At 40.7% G+C, this 24,521-nt stretch overlaps 1 pseudogene; it reads left to right on the top strand.

Moving 5' to 3' along the window:
- LOC134738395 (putative HERC2-like protein 3) overlaps positions 1-22,745 on the top strand; it is a 50,461-nt pseudogene extending 27,716 nt beyond the window's left edge.
- Positions 22,746-24,521: the final 1,776 nt, after the last annotated feature.

The raw sequence follows: 24,521 nt of genomic DNA, 5'->3' as shown, positions 1-24,521 counted from the left end.
TCGGTTTATAAAAAACAGTATCTGCGAGGTACAGTAAAGCAAGGCACAGTCAAATGGGGTGTGCCTGTGTACAGGAGCATGCATATTTGGAAGCAGGGGTCATTGTGAACCGTGTCAGAGGCGGACTGCTAGCACAGGTGTCAAAGTGGTCTAGCCTCATAAAAAGGTTTGAGGGCCAGGTGCCTTGACTCACGCCTGTGATCCCAGCACTTGGGGAGGCAGAGGCAGGCGGATCAAGAGGTCAGGAGATTGAGACCAGCCTGGCTAACACGGTGAAACCCAATCTCCACTAAAAATACAAAAAATTAGCCAGGCGTGGTGGCGGGCGTCTGTAGTCCCAGCTGCTCAGGAGGCTGAGGCAGGAGAATGGTGTGAACCCGGGAGGTGGAGCTTGCAGTGAGCCGAGATCATGCCACTGCACTCCAGCCTGGATGACAGAGTGAGACTCCGTCTCAAAAAAAAAAAAGTTTGAAATATAGCCCCTCTTTGACAATTCTCAGGAGAATTCTGTTTCTTTTCATTGTTTCTCTGGTTATTTTAACATAGGTACTTAAAAACCTAAAGTTAATTAGTATTTCTCCCCTCCTCCCAATCAGTGACCCCTTGTTACCCAGTGTTTGGGTTCTAACCTGTTCCCCTCTGCCGTAGACATTATTGTTGTTGTTTTGGTGCTTTTATATGGACCGTGGGTTTTTTTTGGAGTTAGCCAAATGTTGCATATCTTTGCTTACTATCATTTCTTACCATCATTTGTTACTTCTCAGATCTTATAAAATCATTTCCTTCTTCTTTAGCATATCTTTCTCAATTTACTTTAGTGAAATTCTTTCCTTGGTTAATTCTGATTGTTTGTTTCAAAATATCTTTATTTTGTCCTTTTTCTAGGGTGGGGTTGGTAAGCACTTTCTGTAAAGGGCACAATAGTATTTTCAGCTTTGGGCCATATGGTCTCTGTTGCAACTACAAAAGCAGCCCTGGACATATTATAAATGAGTGGGTGTGGCTGTGTTCCCATAAAACTTCATTTACAGAAACAAATGATGGGCCTGATTTGGCCCATGGGCCATAATTTGCCAACTCCTGTTGTAGTTATGAATTCTCAGGGACAAGCCTCTGTCTCCCTGTCAGTGCTGAGGCTGAGAAAGGCAGCTTTCTGTGGTGTTCTTCTTATTCACAGGCACTGAGGGGTAACCCCTGGAGCCCCACTTTCTACAGGAAGTCCTTGGAGGCACGCTGCATTACCCTGCACCCTGTGCACCCCAGAGCCTCACCCAGCACCCAGAAGCTGGCTTTGGGGGTGGGGCTTGTTTATCCACCTGAGTTTGGGTTTCACGTCCTGCGTTGGCGCTTGTGGCTTCCTTACATTATGTCAGTGCAGCAGCACCTTTGAAAGATGTCTAAAACAGCATGGAACAGCATTTAAGTTTTTATCAGGAGGGATGTTTGCCTTCATTTGGAAAACGGCAGTCTGACTGTGTGTGTGTTTTTTAAATTAATCATGTTTTTTTAAAAATTAATCATAGATGTTTTGTGTCCTAAAACATTCCCACTTAGATGGAAAAATAAAAGCGTTTTTTCCTGTGTGGTTCATATGCTGCCCTGCTGAAATATTAAAATGTATTTGTGTTCTTTTATGGGTATGTTTTTGTGGCTGTTATTGTCAGATTTGCATATAGTAGATAATTAAATTGTTTTTTGCTTTTCTTGGTGTTAATTGTAGTTGGTATTCTACACAAAAATGGAAGAGCTTCCAGGGAGACTTTATTTTCACAATATGTTTTCTGAATTTGGAATTTCTAATAGTCATGTTTTTATTTCATTTCTAGAACTTTGATAGAGCATGTATAAAGGCATAAACATTCCTGTGATTTTTAACTTTACATTTTATTTCTATGTGGTAAAAATGTCTAAAGCATGGATTAGGTTTATGAATTACTAAATTTAGGGGATATGGAGATTAAAAACTGATGTTATTATTGCTTTTTCTTTTCTTCGCTGTATGCCACGGGGTATGCTGCAGGTGGCAGACTAGGCATTGGAGGGACAGAGTCGGTGTCTACCCCAACATTGCTTGAATCCATTCAGCATGTGTTTATTAAGAAAGTAGCTATAAACTCGGAAGGAAAGCACTGCCTTGCCCTGTCTTCAGAAGGAGAAGTTTACTCTTGGGGTGAGGCAGAAGATGGGAAGTTGGGGCATGGCAACAGAAGGTATGATGTGAAAAAATTATTTCAACATTCTATTTGTCTTTGTTTTTGTTTGTTTTAATGCTGCTACAATCTATTGGTGCTTTGTTTTTCAAGGCAACATTTAAAATAATCTGCTCAAACTAAATAATGTTAATGACTCATTTGGCAGAAATAGTTTTATGTTGCAATATGAAGGCTTACCCATATGACTCCTCTGTTGAGAGGAAAAAAAAGTCACCTCTGTGTTTTTGATGACAAGTACTAAGTAAGTGTTTTTTTGTCCTTCTCCCTTAAATTATCCACTGAATCACATTTGGCATTTTGTGTAACACTCATGATAGTAAAACTGCAAATACAGAGGAAACGGCAGGGGTGAGGAAGAAAGAACACACACTCAACACCATTTTTTAAACAAACGAACCAAACTCACAAGTATTAAAAAATTAATGGGAACTACCAGCCAGATTGGAGTAACAGGGGCCTTCCTATGCTAGGAATAACTAAAACACCATATAAAATGTATTAAACAGGTCCAGCATGGTGGCTCACGCCTGTAATCCCAGCACTTTGAGAAGCTGAGGTGGGCAGATTGCTTGAACTCAGGAGTTCAAAACCAGCCTGGGCAACATGACAAAACCCCATCTCTATGAAAAATAGAAAAACAATTAGCCAGATGTGGTGGTGCACACCTGAAGTCCCAGCTACTCGGGAGGTAGAGGTTGCAGTGAGCTGAGATTATGCCACTGCACTCCAGCCTGGGTGACAGAGTGAGATCCTGTCATATGAAATAATGAAATGAAATAAATGAAATGAAATGTGACCTGAGATTGTGCCACTGCACTCCAGCCTGGGTGACAGAGTGAGATCCTGTCATATGAAATGAAATTGAAATGAAATGAAATGAAATAATGATGAAATGAAATGTGAGCTGAGATTGTGCCACTGCATTCCAGCCTGGGTGACAGAGTGAGATCCTGTCATATGAAATGACATAAAATGAATGAAATGAAGAAATGAAATAATGAAATGATATGTGAACTGAGATTGTGCCACTGCACTCCAGCCTGGGTGGCAGAGTGAGATCCTGTTGAAAGAAATGAAATAAATGAAATGAAATGAAATGATGAAATGAAAGAAATGAAATTAAATGAATGAAATGATGAAATGAAATGTGAGCTGAGATTGTGCCACTGCACTCCAGCCTGGGTGGCAGAGTGAGATCCTGTCGAAAGAAATGAAATAAATGAAATGAAATGAAATGATGAAATGAAATGAATGAAATGAAATGTGAGCTGAGATTGTGCCACTGCACTCCAGCCAGGGTGACAGAGTGAGATCCTGAGTGAGATACTGTCATATGACATGAAAGAAATGAAATGAAATGAAATAATGAAATGAGATGAAATATGAATGAAGAAATGAGATGAAATATGAAGAAATGAAATGATGAAATGAAATATGAGCTGAGATTGTGCCACTGCACTCCAGCCTGGGTGACAGAGTGAGATCCTGTCATATGAAATAATGAAATGAAATGAAATAAATGATGAAATGTGAGCTGAGATTGTGCCACTGCACTCCAGTCTGGGTGACAGAGTGAGATCCTGAGTGAGATACTGTCATATGAAATGAAAGAAATGAAATGAAATAATGAAATGAAATAAATGAAATGAAATGATGAAATGAAATGTGAGCTGAGATTGTGCCACTGCACTCCAGTCTGGGTGACAGAGTGAGATCCTGTCATATGAAATAATGAAATGAAATGAATAAATGAAATGATGGAATGAATTGTGAGCTGAGATTGTGCCACTGCACTCCAATCTGGGTGACAGAGTGAGATCCTGTTATATGAAATAATGAAATGAAATGAAACAAAATGAAATGAAATGAAGTGAAATGAAATGAAATAAATGATGAAATGTGAACTGAGATTGTGCCACTGTACTCCAGCCTGGGTGACAGAGTGAGATCCTGAGTGAGATCCTGTCATATGAAATGAAATGAAATAAATGAATGAAGAAATGAAATGATGAAATGTGAAGTGAGATTGTGCCACTGCACTCCAGACTGGGTGACAGAGTGAGATCCTGTCGAAAGAAATGAAATGAAATAATGAAATGAAATTGAAATGAAATGAAATGAAATGATGAAATGGTCCCAAAGCCACTGAATATCAGGCAACAAAATACAGTGTTCCGTGAGTCATGGGAAACAAGGAGAGTGCGAAGGGATGATGGTTAATGGTACAAAAATATAGTTAGATAGAAGGAATAAGATCAAGTATGATACCACAACAGGTGACTATAGCCAACAATAACTTATTGTACATTTTAAAGTAACTAAATTATAATTGGATTGTTTGTAACACAGGAAAGGATAAATGCTTGAGGTGATGGATAACCCATTTACCCTGATATGATTACTACACATTGTATGCCTGAATCAAAATGTTTCATATACTCTATAAATATATACATCTACTAAGTACCCACAAAAATTAAAAATTAAAAAATTTTTAAATGAAAAATAAAAAAAAACAAGGCAAGTTCTAAAAATTGCCCAATGGATTTCCTGTAGAAAGTTTCCAGACTGTGACACAGGAAGGAGAACACCAGGCAGATCCTGGCAGACTCCCTTACTATAGAGGAGACAGAACTGGAAGTCCAGGGAGGCCAAGACATACAGAGTCTACAGAGTACCAGAGTGGAGAGAGCTGCACAGAGAGGACTGCGGAGACCTGCAGAGCCTAATATGGCACTCACAGCTGTGAGGTTGAGGAACAGACCACCCAAAGGGATGACAAGGAATAGTCCCGAGAGCTCACACAGCAGGGAGATGGAGCCTGCTCCCAAAACCTCAATTTACAGGGCAATGATTAAAGTACTAAGAATGATGTTACCCAGTATTGGTGAAAAATTAGCGACAGACGAATTGTTGCTCTCATCCCAGCAACAAAGCTTAAAAGCAAGACCCGAAAGGATTAAACTACTTATAAGTAACTTATCACAGAGATCAAAGCTCAAGAATATATATATATATATTTTAATTTTTGTATTTCTTTTATTATACTTTGTTTTAGGGTACATGTGCACAACGTGCGGGTTTGTTACATATGTATACATGTGCCATGTTGGTGTGCTACACCCATTAACTCGTCATTTAATGTTAGGTATATCTCCTAATGCTATCCCTCCCCCCTTCCCCAACCCCACAACAGTCCCCGGTGTGTGATGTTCCCCTTCCTGTGTCCATGTGTTCTCATTGTTCAATTCCCACCTGTGAGTGAGAACATGCGGTGTTTGGTTTTTTGTCCTTGCAATAGTTTGCTGAGAATGATTGTTTCCAGCTTCATCTATGTCCCTACAAAGGACATGAACTCATCATTTTTTATGGCTGCATAGTATTCCATGGTGTATATGTGCCACATTTTCTTAATCCAGTCTATCATTGTTGGACATTTGGGTTGGTTCCAAGTCTTTGCTATTGTGAATAGTGCCGCAATAAACATACGTGTGCATGTGTCTTTATAGCAGCATGTTTTATAATCCTTTGGGTATATACCTAGTAATGGGATGGCTGGGACAAATGGTATTTCTAGCTCTAGATCCCTGAGGAGTCGCCACACTGACTTCCACAGTGGTTGAACTAGTTTACAGTCCCACCAACAGTGTAAAAGTGTTCCTATTTCTCCACATCCTTTCTAGCACCTGTTGTTTCCTGACTTTTTAATGATTGCCATTCTAACTGGTGTGAGATGGTATCTCATTGTGGTTTTGATTTGCATTGCTCTGATGACCAGTGATGATGAGCATTTTTTCATGTGTCTTTTGGCTGCATAAATGTCTTCTTTTAAGAAGTGTCTGTTCATATCCTTTGCCCACTTGTTGATGGGGTTGTTTGTTTTTTTCTTGTAAATTTGTTTGAGTTCATTGTAGATTCTGGGTATTAGCCCTTTGTCAGATGAGTAGATTGCAAAAATTTTCTCCCATTCTGTAGGTTGCGTGTTCACTCTGATGGTAGTTTTTTTTTGCTGTGCAGAAGCTCTTTAGTTTAATTAGATCCCATTTGTCAATTTTGGCTTTTGTTGCCATTGCTTTTGGTGTTTTAGACATGAAGTCCTTGCCCATGCCTATGTCCTGAATGGTATTGCCTAGGTTTTATTCTAGGGTTTTTATGGTTTTAGGTCTAACATTTAAGTCTTTAATTAATCTTGAATTAATTTTTGTATAAGGTGTAAGGAAGGGATCCAGTTTCAGCTTTCTACATATGGTTAGCCAGTTTTCCCAGCACCATTTATTAAATAGGGAATCATTTCCCCATTTCTTGTTTTTGTCAGGTTTCTCAAAGATCAGATAGTTGTAGATATGTGGCATTATTTCTGAGGGCTCTGTTCTGTTCCCTTGGTCTATACCTCTGTTTTGGTATCAGTACCATGCTGTTTTGGTTACTGTAGTCTTGTAGTATAGTTTGAAGTCAGGTAGCGTGATGCCTCCAGCTTGATTCTTTTTGGCTTAGGATTGACTTGGCAATGCAGGCTCTTTTTTGGTTCCATATGAACTTGAAAGTAGTTTTTTCCAATTCTGTGAAGAAAGTCATTGGTAGCTTGATGGGGATGGCATTGAATCTATAAATTACCTTGGGCAGTGTGGCCATTTTCACGATATTGATTCTTCCTACCCATGAGCAAGGAATGTTCTTCCATTTATTTGTATCTTTTATTTCATTGAGCAATGGTTTGTAGTTCTCCTTGAAGAGGTCCTTCACGTCCCTTGTAAGTTGGATTCCTAGGTATTTTATTCTCTTTGAAGCAACTGTGAATGGGAGTTCACTCATGATTTGGCTCTCTGTTTGTCTGTTTTGTCTGTTATTGGTGTATAAGAATGCTTGTGATTTTTGCACATTGATTTTGTATCCTGAGACTTTGCTGAAGTTGCCTATCAGCTTAAGGAGATTCTGGGCTGAGACAATGGGGTTTTCTAGATATACAGTCATGTCATCTGCAAACAGGGACAATTTGACTTCCTCTTTTCCTAATTGAATACCCTGTATTTCCTTCTCCTGCCTGATTGCCCTGGCCAGAACTTCCAACACTATGTTGAATAGGAGTGGTGAGAGAGGGCATCCCTGTCTTGTGCCAATTTTCAAAGGGAATGCTCCCAGTTTTTGCCCATTCAGTATGATATTGGCTGTGGGTTTGTCATAGATAGCTATTATTTTGAGATACGTCCCATCAATACCTAATTTATTGAGAGTTTTTAGCATGAAGGGTTATTGAGTTTTGTCAGTAGGCCTTTCCTGCATCTATTGAGATAATCATGTGGTTTTTGTCTTTGGTTCTGTTTATATGCTGGATTACATTTATTGATTTGCATATGTTGAACCAGCCTTGCATCCCTGGGATGAAGCCCACTTGATCATGGTGGATAAGCTTTTTGATGTGTTGCTGGATTCGGTTTGCCAGTATTTTATTGAGGATTTTTGCATCGATGTTCATCAGGGATATTGGTCTAAAATTATCTTTTTTTGTTGTGTCTCTGCCAGGCTTTGGTATGAGGATGATGCTGGCCTCATAAAATGAGTTAGGGAGGATTCCCTCTTTTTCTATTGATTGGAATAGTTTCAGAAGGAATGGTCCCAGCTCCTCTTTGTACCTCTGGTAGAATTTGGCTGTGAATCCATCTGGTCCTGGACTTTTTTTGGTTGGTAAGCTATTAATTATTGCCTGAATTTCAGAGCCTGTTATTGGTCTATTCAGAGATTCAACTTCTTCCTGGTTGAGTCTTGGAAGGGTGTATATGTCCAGGAATTTATCCATTTCTTCTAGATTTTCTAGTTTATTTGCATAGAGGTGTTTATAGTATTCTCTGATGGTAGTTTGTATTTCTGTGGGATAGGTGGTGATATTCCCTTTATCATTTTCTATTGCATCTATTTGATTCTTCTCTCTTTTCTTCTTTATTAGTCTTGCTAGTGGTCTATGAATTTTGTTGATGTTTTTAAAAAACCAGCTCCTGGCTTCACTGATTTTTTGAAGGATTTTTTGTGTCCGTATTTCCTTCAGTTCTGCTCTGATCTTAGTTATTTCTTGCCTTCTGCTAGCTTTTGAATGTGTTTGCTCTTGCTTCTCCAGTTCTTTTAATTGTGATGTTAGGGTGTCAATTTTAGATCTTTCCTGCTTTCTCTTGTGGGCATTTAGTGCTATAAACTTCCCTCTACACACTGCTTTGAATGTGCAGAATGGACATCCACACCAAAACCCCATCTGGACGTCACCATCATCAAAGACCAAAGGTAGATAAAACCACAAAGATGGGGGAAAAGCAGAGCAGAAAACCTGGAAACTCTAAAATCAGAGTGCCTCTCCTCCTCCAAAGGGACGCAGCTCCTCACCAGCAATAGAACAAAGCTGGACAGAGAATGATTTTGACGAGTTGAGAGAAGCAGGGTTCAGATGATCAAACTACTCCGAGCTAAAGGAGGAAGTTGAACCCACAGCAAAGAAGTTAAAAACCTCAAAAAAAAAATTAGACGAATGGCTAACTAGAATAACCAATGCCAGATAAGTCCTTAAAGGACCTGATGGAGCTGAAAACCATGGCACGAGAACTACGTGATGAATGCACAAGCCTCAGTAGCCGATTCGATCAACTGGAAGAAAGGGTATCAGTGATGGAAGATCAAATGAATGAAATGAAGCAAGAAGAGAAGTTTAGAGAAAAAAGAATAAAAAGAAACGAACAAAGAAATATGGGACTATGTGAAAAGACCAAATCTATGTCTGATTGGTGTACCTGAAAGTGATGGGGAGAATGGAACCAAGTTGGAAAACACTCTGCAGGATATTATCCAGGAGAACTTCCCCAATCTAGCAAGGCAGGCCAACATTCAGATTCAGGAAATACAGAGAATGCCACAAAGATACTCCTCGAGAAGAGCAACTCCAAGACACATAATTGTCAGATTCACCAAAGTTGAAATGAAGGACAAAATGTTAAGGGCAGCCAGAGACAAATGTCAGCTTACCCACAAAGGGAAGCCCATCAGACTAACAGCGGATCTCTTGGCAGAAACTCTACAAGCCAGAAGAGGGTGGGGGCCAATATTCAACAATCTTAAAGAAAAGAATTTTCAACCCAGAATTTCATATCCAGCCAAACTAAGCTTCATAAGTGAAGGAGAAATAAAACACTTTACAGACAAGCAAATGCTGAGAGATTTTGTCACCACCAGGCCTGCCCTAAAAGAGCTCCTGAAGGAAGCACTAAACATGGAAAGGAACAGTCGGTACCAGCCACTGCAAAAACATGCCAAATTGTAAAGACCATCGAGGCTAGGAAGAAACTACATCAACTAACGAGCAAAATAACCAGCTAACATCATAATGACAGGATCAAATTCACACATAACAATATTAACCATAAATGTAAATGGGCTAAATGCTCCAATTAAAAGACACAGACTGGCAAATTGGATAAAGACTCAAGACCCATCAGTGTGCTGTATTCAGGAAACCGAGCTCACGTGCAGAGACACATATAGGCTCAAAATAAAGGGATTGAGGAAGATCTACCAAGCAAATGGAAAACAAAAAAAAGGCAGGGGTTGCAATCCTAGTCTCTGATAAAACAGACTTTAAACCAACAAAGATCAAAAGAGACAAAGAAGGCCATTACATAATGGTAAAGGGATCAATTCAACAAGAAGAGCTAACTATCCTAAATATATATGCATCCAATACAGGAGCACCCAGATGCATAAAGCAAGTCCTTAGAGATGTACAAAGAGACTTAGACTCCCACACAATAATAATGGGAGACTTTAACACCCCACTGTCAACATTAGACAGATTAACAAGACAAAGTTAACAAGGATATCCAGGAACTGAACTCAGCTCTGCACCAAGCGGACCTAATAGACATCTACAGAACTCTCCACCCCAAATCAACAGAATATACATTCTTTTCAGCACCACACCTATTCCAAAATTGACCACAGAGTTGGAAGTAAAGCTCTCCTCAGCAAATGTAAAAGAACAGAAATTATAACCAGCTGTCTCTCAGACCACAGTGCAATCAAACTAGAACTCAGGATTAAGAAACTCACTCAAAACTGCTCAACTACATGGAAACCGAACAACCTACTCCTGAATGACTACTGGGTACATAATGAAATGAAGGCGGAAATAATGATGTTCTTTGAAACCCATGAGAACAAAGACACAACATACCAGAATCTCTGGGACACATTCAAAGCAGTGTGTAGAAGGATATTTTTATGAATACAAACATGAACCACCCAATAAGGTAAATTCCACAATTTCCTGCATCCAATAAAAAATTACCAAGCTTGCAAGGGGGGAGCAGGAAAATACAACTTACACGAGGAGAAAAATCTTCAGTTGCAACTGACTCAGAAATGGTATCAGTGGTAGAATTACTAGACAAGAACTTTATTAAAATAGTTATTTTAACCATATGCCGTATCTTCAAGAAGCTAGAAGAGAATTTGAATGTGTTAGGTAAAGCCTAGAAGATATTTAAATGCCCAAATCAAAGTTCTAAAGATGAAAAATACATTGGATGGGATTAATGGCAGATTAGACATTGCAGGAAAAAGAGATCAGTGAACTTGAAGACATAATGAAAGAAACTATCCAGAATGAAACAGAAAGAAGACTGTACAAATGAACAGAACATCAGAGAGGTGAGCTGTAGGACAACCTCAGATGTCCTAATATATGCATAATCGGAGCCACCAAAGGAGGGGAACCTGGGGGGTTTTGAAGAAATAATGGCTAAAAAATTTCCAAATTTGTTGAAAACAATAAATCCACGATTCAAGATGTTTAAAAAACCCTAAGCAAAAGAAACATGAAGAAAACTATACTAAGGTGAATGGATCAAGACCAGAGATAAAGAGAAAAATATTTTAAAAGCAGATGGGGTGAGGGCGAGGGTGAGGGCGGGGGCAGGGGCGAGGGCGAGGGTGGGGGCGAGGGCAGGGGTGGGGGTACTAAACATGTTCCATACAGGAAGAAAGATAAGCATAGATACAGATGTCTTTTAGGAATCAATGCAAGCTAGAAGACAGTGGATTTTCTATAAGGAAAAATTATTGTCGACATATTTTTTTTTTACCCAGCAGAAATATTTTTTCAAGAATGAAATTGAAATAGAGTTGTTTAGATAAACAAAAACTGAAAGAACTCATTACCACGGACCTGCACAACCAAAACCTGAAAAGAATATCTTTAAATAGAAGGAAAATTATACCAGATGGAATCATCAGTCTATCAAAGGCATGAAGAAACATTAATGTCGTGACGTTTTTCCTAGATCTTTGAAAGAGATAATTGAATATTTCAAGGACATAATACAAATAAATTAGGGTGTTTAAAACCTACACAGAAGTTAATTGTAACACAAAGACTGGGGGAGGAAGTGGAAGTAGACTTGTGAAGTTCTTATACAGGTGTAGCATATGACTTCAGAATAGACTGTGATAAGTTAGAGATGTCATCTACACACCCCCAAAACAATCACTAAAATAACCCAAGAGTTTTATCTGATGAACCAACAAAAGTTGAAGTGAAGTCATAAAACATAATCAGTTCATCCAGAAGAAAGCAAGAGGAAAATGACAACAAAGAACAAATAAATAGCAAGATACAGATTTAAACCTAACACACACACACACACACACACACACACATTTTTTAGAGCTGGGGTCTTCCTTTGTCACCCTGGCTGGAGTGCAGTGGCATGATCATGACTCACTGCAGCCTCAAATTCATGAAAACTGGTAATTCCAGGTCTAAGAAGCTCAGTGAGCCTTATGCAGAAGAAGCAAAGTAAAATCACACCAAGGTACATCATAATCAGACTGCCAAAAAAAAAATGTAAACTTTCAGGAGAAATAGGATGAAATAAGAAAGAATGCATTGTCGCAGTGTTTTGATATTCAAACACATTTCTACACAACAAAAGGAACCTTAGAATTACAAATGATGGCAAAACTCAGTAAATGTAAATTAATGATTTGTACATTCTATCATTACTAATACTATAAGTAAACACCAAAAAAGCACATAAGGTTTGAAATAAGAACTGTCCCTCACTTCCAACAACAAAAAATCATGAATATCTGTAAGATGTTACAGTGCTTTTCCTTTCCAATCACACTGCATGTGAGTAAAATCTGCTTATGTGGTAGGAAGACTATAATACCTAATACCAACACTACCACCACCACACACAAATCCCTCAGAGAGAAAATGACTGAAGCTTCCCCAGAGATCATTGAAAAATTCAGAGTGAAGCAAAGAAAAATGTAAAACATTATAGCAACTCAAGTACATATATAATATCAATCCTTTTATTTAAATTATGGAACATTTCAAAGATAAAGTAGGGTGATTTTTTAAAATCCATTTCACGTTATCAAATCTTAATATTTGAACTTGTAAGCCCAAATTCTTTTTAAGAAACAATGAATTAGACACAGCTGAAGCTTCTGTTCTAGCTCTCTCCAATCCCACGGCCCTCCCTCTAGCCTCAGAAGCAATCATGCTCTGGCTCTGGTGGGTTACCACCACAGATATTTTTTACTACATAATCATGTATCCATAAGAAATATAAAGATTTATATTTTTAAACAATTGTATTTTACTTATCCAGACAAGAAGTGTATCTTTAGACCACTAAACAAAATAATTTACAGTATTAATAATATCTATATCCACATGCTAATGAATATAAGAAAACAATACATATATGGTGACAACTCTTTTTTTTTTTGGTGATGGAGTCTTGCTCTGTCACCCAGGCTGGAGTGTAGTGGTGCAATCTGAGCTCACTGCAACCTCCGCCTCCCAGGTTCAAGTGATTATCCTGCCTCAGTCTACCAAGTAGCTGGGATTACAGGTGTGCACCACCACACCCAGCTAATTTTTGTATTTTTAGTAGAAGTGAGGTTTCACCATGTTGGCCAGGTTGGTCTCAAACTCCTGACCTCAGGTGATCCACCCACCTCAGCCTCCCAAAGTGCTAGGATTACAGGTGTGAGCCATCGCACCCAACTGATAACTCTTTTTTAAAAAAAACATTGAAACAACATAAATATGGAAATGAACTACTCACGTATGTTACTATATTGTGCATATCCTTCTGCAGCTTTTTTTCAAAGTTTTCTTTATGAGATTTACCTATGTTAATTCTTTTCAATCTAGTATGTTCATTTTTAATTGCTGTATAATATTCCACCACATGGATGTGAGTTTAATTATCCAATCTCTTGTTGGTTAACTTACATTCTGCATCGTCTTATGTTACTGCATATGTGTGATAACTGTGATAAAGTTTTTCCAAATTTCTTTGTACACATGTTTTTTTGGCTGAGGTATGTGCGTCTTCAACTTCAATAGAGAGTATAAAATTGCACTCCACTTTACCTAGCTGAGTTTCCACTGGCCCATATCTCTGCCAGCAATTCTGTCAGACTTACATTTTCACCAATCTGAAGATGATAGAACATTCATTTTAACTTTCATTTATCCACTAGTTTCTATTCAATTATCTTTTCCCGTGTTTACTGACCGTTCCAATTTCTTCCTCTGTAAAGTAACTCTTCACATCCTATGCCCATTTTGTCTTAAGTTTTCCTTTTCATTACTAGGCTATTTTTCATATCCTGGATACTAATCATTAAGAAAAGTTTCCCTACAACAAGATCACAAAGACAGGTAAATTTTCTTTTAAATTTTTTGCAAGATTTCCTTTTCATATTTTAGTCTAATAATGTCAGAAAAGAAGGCCTAACACTCAAATGTCAGTTAAAAACTAGCTGAGTAAAAATGTGGTACGGCTGGGTGTGGTGGCTCACGCCTGTAATCCCAGCACTTTGGGAGGCCGAGGCAGGCGGATCACGAGGTCAGGAGATGGAGACCATCCTGGCTAACATGGTGAAACCCCGTCTCTACTAAAAATACAAAAAATTAGCTGGGCGTGGTGGCGGGCGCCTGTAGTCCCAGCTACTCAGGAGGCTGAGGCAGGAGAACGGTGTGAACCTGGGGGTGGAGCTTGCAGTGAGCCGAGATCGCGCCACTGCACTCCAGCCTGGGAGACAGAGCAAGATTCCGTCTCAAAAAAAAAAAAAAAAAAGTGGTACATCCACACTACAAAGTACTAATTTAAAAAAAGATGAAGAATATTTCTATAAACAGATACGAAGTGATCTCTGAGATAAGTTTAAAAAGGTGCAAAATGGGCCGGTGCAGTGGCTCACACCTGTAATTCCCAACACTTTGAAAACACTTTGGGAGGCTGAGGCAGGTGGATCGCCTGAGCCCAAGAGCTCAGCCTGGGCAGCATGGCAAAACCCAGTCACTACCAAAAATACAAAAAAAATAGCTGGGTGTGGTGGCACACACCTGTGGTTCCAGCTACCCTGGAGGCTGAGGTGGGAAGACAGCTTGAGTCTACGAGGCAGAGGTTTCAGTGAGCCAAGATCACACCACTGTACTCCAGCCTCAGTGACAGAGTGAGACCCCACCCCAGGTCAAAAAATAAATAAAGTGCACAATGGTGTATGCTGTCTTTTGTCTAAGGGAGGGAGAAAATATTCCTGCCTCAGCCTCCCGAGTGGCTGGGATTGCAGGCTTGAGCAACCATGCCTGGCTAATTGTGTGTGTGTATGTATATATGTGTATATGTATATATACATATATATATATTTTTTTTTTTGGTGGAGATGGGGTTTCTCCATGTTCATCAGGCTGGTCTCAAACTCTCGACCTCAGGTTATCCACACACCTCGGCCTCTCAGGGTGCTAGGATGGGAACAAGAATTAAAAGAAATTTAAAAATGTGTAAGCAAAAACTCAGTTATATGTAAAAAAAAAAAAAACCCAATTCCTCCTTAGAAAGGGAAAGAGCTGGAGTCCTTTAAAAAAACGACCTGTTTTTCTATGGCTAGTGAGCCTTATCTCTCCTCCCTTCCCAGGCATTATAAAAACCCTAATTCCCTAGCTGTGCAACTGCAGGGTCACTAAACAAATAAACTCAAGTCACAAAACATATTTTTCCTAAAAAAGGAAAAAATAATATAATGCATGATTCAGTTAAACAACTATCTTTGTTTCTCGCTTCTATAATATGCTTCCCCCTTCACAGATCTACCCCCTCCCCACAAAAGGCTTAAAAGATAACTCTTTGTTCAGAACTCAGTGCTTTAAATGTTAATCCGACTGGGCCGATGCACCTAAATAATTAATAACCTCCTAAACCCCATCAGTCTCTCTAATTCCTTAAAAATCCCACTACAGGATTGCAGGCGTGAGCCACCGTGCCCGGCCTAATTTATTAATCAGAAAGGAACAGATTGGCCTAGTGTGGTGGCTCACACTTGTGATCCAGGACTTTGTACCGCTGAGCATGGCGGATCACTTGAGCCTAGGAGTTCTAGACCGGCCTGGGCAACATGGTGAAACCCAGTTTTTTTTTTGAGACAGAGTTTCGCTCTTGTTGCCCAGGCTGGAGTGCAGTGGTGCGGTCTGGACTCCCCACAACCTGTCTCCTGGGTTTGGGTGGTTTTCCTGCCTCAGCCTCCTGAGTGGCTGGGATTGCAGGCGTGAGCCACCATGCCCAGCTGATTTTTTTTTTTTTGGTACAGAAGGGCTTTCTCCCTGTTGTTCAGGCTGGTCTCAAACTCCCGAACTCAGGTCATCCACCTGCCTTGATCTCTGGAGGTGCTGGAATTGCAGGCATGAGCCAGCATGCATGGCCCAATTTATTTTATTTATTTTTTTGTTTTGAGATGGAGTCTCACTCTGTCACCCAGGCTGGAGTGCAGTGGCACTGTCTTGGCTCACTGCAACCTCTGCCTCCCAGGTTCAAGCAATTCTCCTGCCTCAGCCTCCTGGGTAGCTGGGATTACAGGTGTCCACCGCCACACCCGGCCAATTTTTTTGTATTTTTATTAGAGATGGTGTTTCATCATATTGGCCAGGCTGGTCTCCACCTCCTGACCTCAGGTGAGCCACCCACCTCAGCCTCCCAAAGTGCTGGGATTACAGGCGTGATCGGCCTGGCGTGGTGGCTCCACTTTTGATCCCAGGACTTTGGACGGCCGAGCGTGGAGAGTCGCTTGAGCCTAGAAGTTCCAGACCAAACATGGGCAACATGGTGAAACCTGGTCTCTCTTTTTTTTTTTTTTTGAGACGGAGTTTCACTCTTGTTGCCCAGGCTGGAGTGCAGTGGCATGGTCTCGGCTCGCCACGGCCTCCACCTCCCAGGTTTGGGTGTTTCTCCTGCCTCAGCTTCCCAAGTGGCTGGGATTGCAGGCATGAGCCACCATGCCCGGCTCATTTTGTAATTTTTTTTTTTTTTTTTTTTTTTTGTGCAGACGGGGTTTCTCCATGTTTGTCGAGCTGGTCTCAAACTCCCGGCCTCAGGTAATCTGCCCGCCTCGGCATCCCCGGGTGCTGGGATTGCAGGTGTGAGCCACCATGCCAGGCCTGATTTATTAATCAGAAAGGAATAGATTGGCCTGGCGTGGTGGCTGACGCTTGTGATCACAGGACTTTGGATGGCCTAGCCCAGCGGATTGCTTGAGCCCTAGGAGTTCCAGACCGGCCTGGGCAAAATGGTGAAACCCAGTGTCTTTTTTTTTTTTTCTTGAGGCAGAATTTCGCTCTTGCTGCCCAGGCTGGAGTGCAGTGATGAGGTCTCAGCTCCCCGAGGCCTCCGCCTCCTGGGTTTGGGTGGTTCTCCTGCCTCAGCCTACCAGGTGGCTGAGATTGCAGGCATGAGTCACAATGCTCGGCTAATTTTGTAATTTTTTTTGTGGGGGGCGAGGGGGTTTCTCCCTGTTGGTCAGGCTGGTCTCAAACTCCCGACCTCAGGTTATCCGCCCGCCTTGGCTTCCGGGGCTGCTGGGATTGCAGGCGTGAGCCAGCGCGCAAAGCCCAATTTATTAATCAGAAAAGAATAGATCGGCCTGGCGTGGTGGCTCACGCTTGTGATCCCAGGACTTTGGACGGCCAAGCGCGGCGGATCGCTTGAGCCTAGGAGTTCCAGACGGGCCTGGGCAACATGGTGAAACCCGGTCTCTTTTTTTTTTTTTTTTTTGAGGCGGAGTTTTGCTCTTGTTGCCAGGCTGAAGTGCAGCGGCCTGGTCTGGGCTCCCCCAGTGTCCGCCTCCGGGTTTGGGTGGTTCTCCAGCCTCAGGCTCCTGAGTGGCTGGGATTGCAGGCATGGGCCACCATGCCCGGCTAATTTTTAATTTTTTTTGGGGGGGGGGTCGGTTACAGATGGGGTTTCTTCCTGTTGGTTAGGCCGGTCTCAAACTCCCGACCTCAGGTTATCCGCCCATCTCGGCCTCCCGGGGTGCTCAGATTGCAGGCGTGAGCCACCGCGCCCGGCCCACTTTATTAATCAGAAAGGAATAGATAGTCCTGGCATGGTGGCTCACGCTTCTTATTCCAGGAATTTGGATGGCCAAGCGCGGCAGATCGCTGGAGCTAGGAGTTTCAGACCATCCTGGGCAACATGGTGAAACCTGGTCAATTTTTTTTTCTTTTTTTTTTTTTTTTTTTGAGGCGGAGTTTCGCTCTTGTTGCCGGGCTGAAGTGCGGTGGCGCAGCCTCGGCTCCCCGCGGCCTCCGCCTCCAGGTTTGGGTGGTTCTGCCTCAGCCTCCTGAGTGGCTAGGATTGCAGGCCTAAGCCACCAAGCCCGGCTCATTTTGAATTTTTTTTTTGGGGGGAGGGTACAGACGGGGTTTCTCCCTGTTGGTTAGGCTGGTCTCAAACCCCGGACCTCAGTTTATCTGTCCGCCTTGGCCTCCCGGGGTGCTGGGATTGCAGGCGTGAGCCACCGCACCAGGCCCAATTTATTAATCAGAAAGGAATAGATGGGCCTGGCGTGGTGGCTCACGCTTGTGAGCCCAAGAATTTGGACGGCCAAGCGCAACAGATCGCTTGAGCCTAGGAGTTCCAGGCCGGCCTGGGCAACATGGTGAAACCTGGCCACTTTTTTTTTTTGTTCTTGAGGCGGAGATTCGCTCTTGTTGCCCAGGCTGGAGTGCAGCGGCGAGGTCTCGGCTCCCCGAGGCCTCCGCCTCCCGCGTTTGGATGGTTCTCCTGCCTCAGCCTCCCGAGTGGCTGGGATTACAGGCATGAGCCACCGTGCCCGGCTCATTTTGTATTTTTTTTTTTTTCGGTGGAGATGGGGTTTCTCCATTTTCGTCAGGCTGGTCTCAAACTCCCGACCTCGGGTTATCTGCCCGCCTAGGCCTCTGGGGGTGCTGGGATTTCATGGATGAGCCAGCTCGCAAGGACCAATTTATCAATCAATCAGAAAGGAATAGATCGGCCTCGCGTGGTGGCTCACGCTTGTGATCCCAGGACTTTGGACGGCCCAGCGCGGGGAATCGCTTGAGCCTAGGAGTTCCAGGCTGGCCGGGGCAACATGGTGAAACCCGGTCTTTTTTTTTTTTTTTTTTTTTTTTTTGAGGCGGAGTTTCGCCCTTGTTGCCTGGCTGGAGTGCAATGGCGCGGTCTCGGCTCCCTGTGGCCTCCACCTCCGGGTTTGGGTGGTTCTCCTACCTCAGCCTCCCGAGTGGCTGGGATTACAGGCATGAGCCACCATGCCCAGCTCATTTTGTATTTTTGTTTTTTTTTTGTTGTTACTGTTTTGGTGTAGACGGGGTTTCTCCATGTTTGTCGGGCTGGTCTCAAACTCCCGACCTCAGGTGATCCGCCCGCCTCAGCCTCCCAGGGTGCTGGGATTGCAGGCGTGAGCCACCGCGCCCGGCCCAATTTATTAATCAGAAAGGAATAGATCGGCCTGGTGTGGTGGCTTACGCTTGTGATCCCAGAACTTTGGACGGCTCAGTGTGGCAGATTGCTTGAGTCTAGGAGTTCCAGACCGGCTCGGGCAACATGGTGGAACCCGGTCTTTTTTTTTTTTTTTTTCCTTTTTCTTTCTTTTTTTTTTTTGGAGGCGGGGTTTCGCTCTTGTTGCCCAGGCTGGAGGGCAGTGACTGGTCTCAGCTACCCACGGCCTCCGCCTCCGGGTTTGGGTGGTTCTCCTGCCTCAGCCTCCCGAATGGCTGGGATTACAGGCATGATCCACCATGGCTGACTAATTTTGTATTTGTTTTGTTTTGTTTTGTTTTTGGTACAGATGGGGTTTCTCCCTGTTGGTTAGGCTGGTCTGAAACTCTCGACCTCAGGTGATCCGCCCGCCTCAGCCTCCCGGAGTGCTGGGATTGCAGGTGTGAGCCACTGCGACCAGCCCACTTTATTTATCAGAAAGGAATAGATCGACCTGGAGTGGTGGCTCACGCTTGTGATCCCAGGACTTTGGATGGCTGAGCGTGGGGGATCTCATGAGCCTAGGAGTTCCAGACTGGCCTGGGCAACATCATGAAACCCGGTCACTTTTTTTTTTTTTTTGGAGGCGGAGTTTCACTCTTGTTGCCCAGGCTGGAGGGCAGTGGTGCGGTCTCGGCTCCCCACGGCCTCCATCTCCAGGATTTGGGTGGTTCTCCTGCCTCAGCCTAGGAAGTGGCTGAGATTGCAGGCATGAGCCACCATGCCCGGCTAATTTTGTAATTTTTTTTTTTTTTTTTTTTTTGGTACAGACAGGGTTTCTCCCTGTTGGTCAGGCTGCTCAAAAACTCCCGACCTTAGGTTATGCTGCAGCCTTGAATTCCTGGGCTCAAGCAATCCTCCTATCTCCACCTCTTGAATAGCTAGGACTACAGGTTCGTGCTACCACACCCAGCTAATTTATTTTTATTTTTTGTAGAGGTTGGGGCTTGCTGTGTTGCCCAGGCTAGTCTCAAACTCCTGGCCTCAAGCAGTCCTCCTATCTCAGTCTTCCAAAGCACTGGAATTATAGGTGTGAGCCACTGCACCCCAGCTGCCAAATATGTTAATAATCACATCAAACATAAATGATTCAAACAGCCCAGTTAAAAGTCAGAAGTTGTTAGAATGGATATGAGAGCAAGATCAAACCATACGCTGCCTTCAGGGGTCCTACTTTAAATACAAACAAATAAATAGGCTAAAAGCAAAAGGACAGGGAGGTACATACCATGCTAATGTGCATCAAAAGAAAGCTGGAATGCCTGTGTTAATGTCATACAAAGTAGAATTCATAGCAAACAATACTGACAGGGACTAAAAGAATAGTATCCAGACAATGCAGGTGATAGTTCATCAAGACGACATAATGTCTTAAACCTTTGCACCCTTCATTATAGATCTTCCAGATACATGAAACTAAAATAAAACTTCATGGAGAAATAGACAAATCCACAGTTGTAACTAGAGATTTGAATACCCCTCCTCCAATAATTGATAGAACAACTACGTTTAAAAAATTGATATAAGATTTGAACAACTGTATCAACTAACTTGACCTAATCACATTTTTTTAGAACACTGGACAGATTTTACATTCTTTTCAAGTGCATGAGGAATACCTACCAATATAGATCATGATTTGGACCATAAAACAAATCTTACGCATCAGAAGGATTCAAATTTTGTAAAATATATTCTCTGTCCACAGGGAAATTAAATTAGAAATTAATAACAGATCCCTAGAAAATCCCCAGTATGTGGAAAGTAAAACATTTCCAAATACAATGGATCAAAGAATGAATCAGAAATAAATTACAAATAATTTTGAAGAGTGAAAAAGAAAACTGTGTACCAAAATGTGTGGGATCCGGCAAAGGCAGACCTTAGAAGGAAAATTATGGCATGAAATGCCTATTTTAAAAAAGAAAAATGGTCTCAGAACTATGACCTTAGTGTCCATCTTAGAAAACAATAAGAAGGACAGATACAAACCAAAGTAAACAGAAGAAACGGAGGGAGTAAGAAAGAGCAGAGGAGAATCCATAACATAGAAAACGGAAAAACAATAGAGAAAAAGCAAAGGAAATAAAAACCGGTTCTTTGAGAAGATCAATATAATTGTTAAAATCTCTATCTAGACTGGTCAAGAAAAAAAAGATTACAAATTATAAAAATATTAGGCATAGAGGAGTTTTTGTCACCCCAGAGTATACAGATATTAGAAAGTAAGTATAATGAACAACTTAATGCTGACACATTTGACTTTTTAGATGAAATGGACAAGTTCCTCAAAGGACATACTCTTAGCGATGTGTCTAAGAAATTGAATTTCCTGGAAACCAATCTCCAGGACCAGATGTGGTGATTTCTAACAGACATGTAGCTAACAGATAATACCAATTCTACACAAACTTTTTCAGAAAATTGGAGGAGGGAATTCCCATTTTTTTGAGGATAGCTTTACTGATAGCAAAGACTGTCTCAAGAAAAAAAAAGATTTTTAATATATATATTCAAGAATATGTGAAACAGTATTTTTTCAAGTTTCCATTGAAAAATTTAAAAATAGATGATATAAAACCTCAATATATTTTTTAAAATAAAAACCACACAGGTCACATTACCTACTCAAAGTTTAATTACATTAGAAATTAAGACAAAGTTGAAACAGGACAACCAGCACCCATAGTATCACCCTCCTCAGAGTATTTAAAAATAGATTCCTTTAAAACTATTTCTTTTTTTACAGGAATAAAATCTAATCAATTATTAGAAAGATAATCTCAAACTGAACTCAAAAGAAGACGCAAATCGTCTTCAAAGTCAGTAAGGGTGCTATAAATGCTTCTTGTACTTTGAAACTCTCTGACTTTCCATTCTACTCTCAGTTGTAGAAAACTCCCTGATTGTTCAGTTTTTGTGTGATTAGATTAGGTTTACCCAGATACTCTCCCTGTCTTAAGGCTGACGGATTATTAGCCTTAGTGACATCTGCAAGACTCCTTTGCCGTGTGAAGTATCAGCAGAGTAACAGGAGGAAATGAAGGTCATAGGGGCTTAGAAATCTTCCTGCTACAACTTCTATTCACTTATTTTGAGTCCTCAGAGTTTAATGAGCTCCTACTATGTTCTAGGTCCTTGCAATAGGAGTACAGCAGTGAACAAGACAAACATGGTTCTGGTCCTTGGAGTAGAAAGTAAATGCTGAAAATTTAATAAATGGGTGGGTAGATAGATAGATGTATGAAGGTCTAAATGCACACTCAGAAAACAGCAGGAGAAGACTGAGACTCAATATTATTGAATATGTTTTCAAGGCCCATGTATCATCTTGAATGAAAATGTTGCTCAATTTCTGATGAGACTAATTCATCAATATCTGTTATCATTGACTGATGACCTCACATAATAAAAGATCTTGACTTGAGTGTATGTTAATAATCAACATAATGGGTAATGTATCAAGAGAGTATATGGAAAGTAATAAAAAGATATAAATTAAAATCTTAAAAGTTTTTGTGCTAAAAATGTTAAAATATTTTATGTTAAAAATTTATATGTTTATTTCAATTTTTAGATGCTTCATCTGTTACAGGCCGTCATGATTTAAATTTAAAAAATGAGAAACATTTTGTTTAGAGAATAAAATATAAAGTGTTAATAAACTGATTTTTCTATTTATTATTTCTGCGAACTTTTGTCCACCACAACCTATTTTAAAAAGTTACTATAGGCTGGTTGCAGTGGCTCACGCCTGTAAACCCAGCACTCTGGGAGGCCAAGGCAGGTAGATCACTTGAGGTCAGGAGTTCCAGACCAGCCTGGCCAGCATGGCAAAACCCCGTCTCTACTACACACACAAAAATTAGCCCAGTGTGGTGGCGGGCACCTGTGATCCCAGCTACTGGAGAGACTGAGGCAGGAGAATTGCTTGAACCCAGGAGGCAGAGGTTGCAGTGAGCTGAGATCATGCCACTACACTCCAGCCTGGGCAACAAGATCCAAACTCCATCTCAAACAAACAAACAAACAAAAACAACCCACACAAACACAAAAAGTTACTATAATTGTATCTCTTTTGACTATAGCCTGGAAGAAATACCTTTTTCCCCAACTTAAGGAAGTGGAGACTTTCTCTATCCAAGCTTTGAGTATACATATATATAAAAAGAAATTTTCATTTTCTTGAAACTGACTTGATGAAAAGGCATATGGTGTTCCCAAAAAATGTCTGATGAGTGAGAATATTAAAATGACTAAACTCATGGGACATATTTAATTTAATATTTAAACTTTATAAATAAATAGTTAAGCATTGAACTCAAGAATTTCAAAATGGTACAGCAAAGCATACAAGCAAAATTAAAATGAATACTAATTACATATTAAAAGGCAATAAATTATAAACAAAAACAGTAACAATTTATAAACATACACAAGTTCATTCTTTAACAAATCACCCATAATACAGAAAAATACAGCAAATGTGATAAAGCAAAAACTGAGAAAATATAAAATTTAAAGTGAAAAAAAAAACATGCAGCAATTGTTTTAAAGACAAAAAATACTATCTTAGAAAATTAAATACGTTTCACTAAAATAAACAGGTACTGCTTAAATGAATCTTAATTTTAAAAATAGTAAATAGGTTGCATGTATCAATTTTTGCAAGAAAAGTAAAACGTTATTTTAAAAATTTTTATTAAAGTCCCTATAACCAGTGTTTTTAATAAGCATCTGTTTAAAAAATCTTGTAAAATGGACCCCAAACTACGAAATATGGATAAAGTTATAAAAAGTGGCTTCCTTTCAGTTCATTTTACAAAGCAAATGTAACTATTACCAACTCTTGATGAAGTGAATATAAAAAGAATAAAATTACTAAACAGTGTCTCTTATAAACATAGTTAAAATATTCTTAAAAGAAAAAGGAACTGAATTCCACACTTACTAAGAAATCACCCACCCCAGTGATTTGGCATACAAAGATTTAATACTAGGAAATATATATTAATATAAGGCAACACAACAATAAAGCTGTTTATTTATATTGTACATTTACTGCTACAGACTAAATGTTTATATCCCTCTCAAATTCGCATGTTGAAATGCTAACCGCCAATTGAGGGTTTTTGAAGGTGGGGCTTTTGGGAAGTAATTAAGTCGTGAGAGAGGAGCCCTCATTAATGGGTTTAGCACCCTTCTAAAGCAGCCCCCTGGAACTCCCTTGCTCCTTCCCCAACTGAGGTTATAGAGAAAGGGCAGCCTTCTTTGAACACAGGTTTCTCCCAGACACCAAACCGACTAGTACCTTGGTGAACTGTGGTATTCGGGTACAGCAGCCCAATTTCAGATATTTATTTAATGATATTTAACATGCGTGACTGATAAAATTTAACAAAGTAGTTATAGATATGTCCTTACCATGACTAAAAATAACTATCTTAAACTGATGCAT

This window comes from Pongo pygmaeus, chromosome 16, assembly GCF_028885625.2.
Source record: "Pongo pygmaeus isolate AG05252 chromosome 16, NHGRI_mPonPyg2-v2.0_pri, whole genome shotgun sequence".
NCBI lineage: Eukaryota > Metazoa > Chordata > Mammalia > Primates > Hominidae > Pongo > Pongo pygmaeus.
Note: the sequence above shows the minus strand (reverse complement) of the source record. Positions and strands in the feature narration are given on the sequence as shown.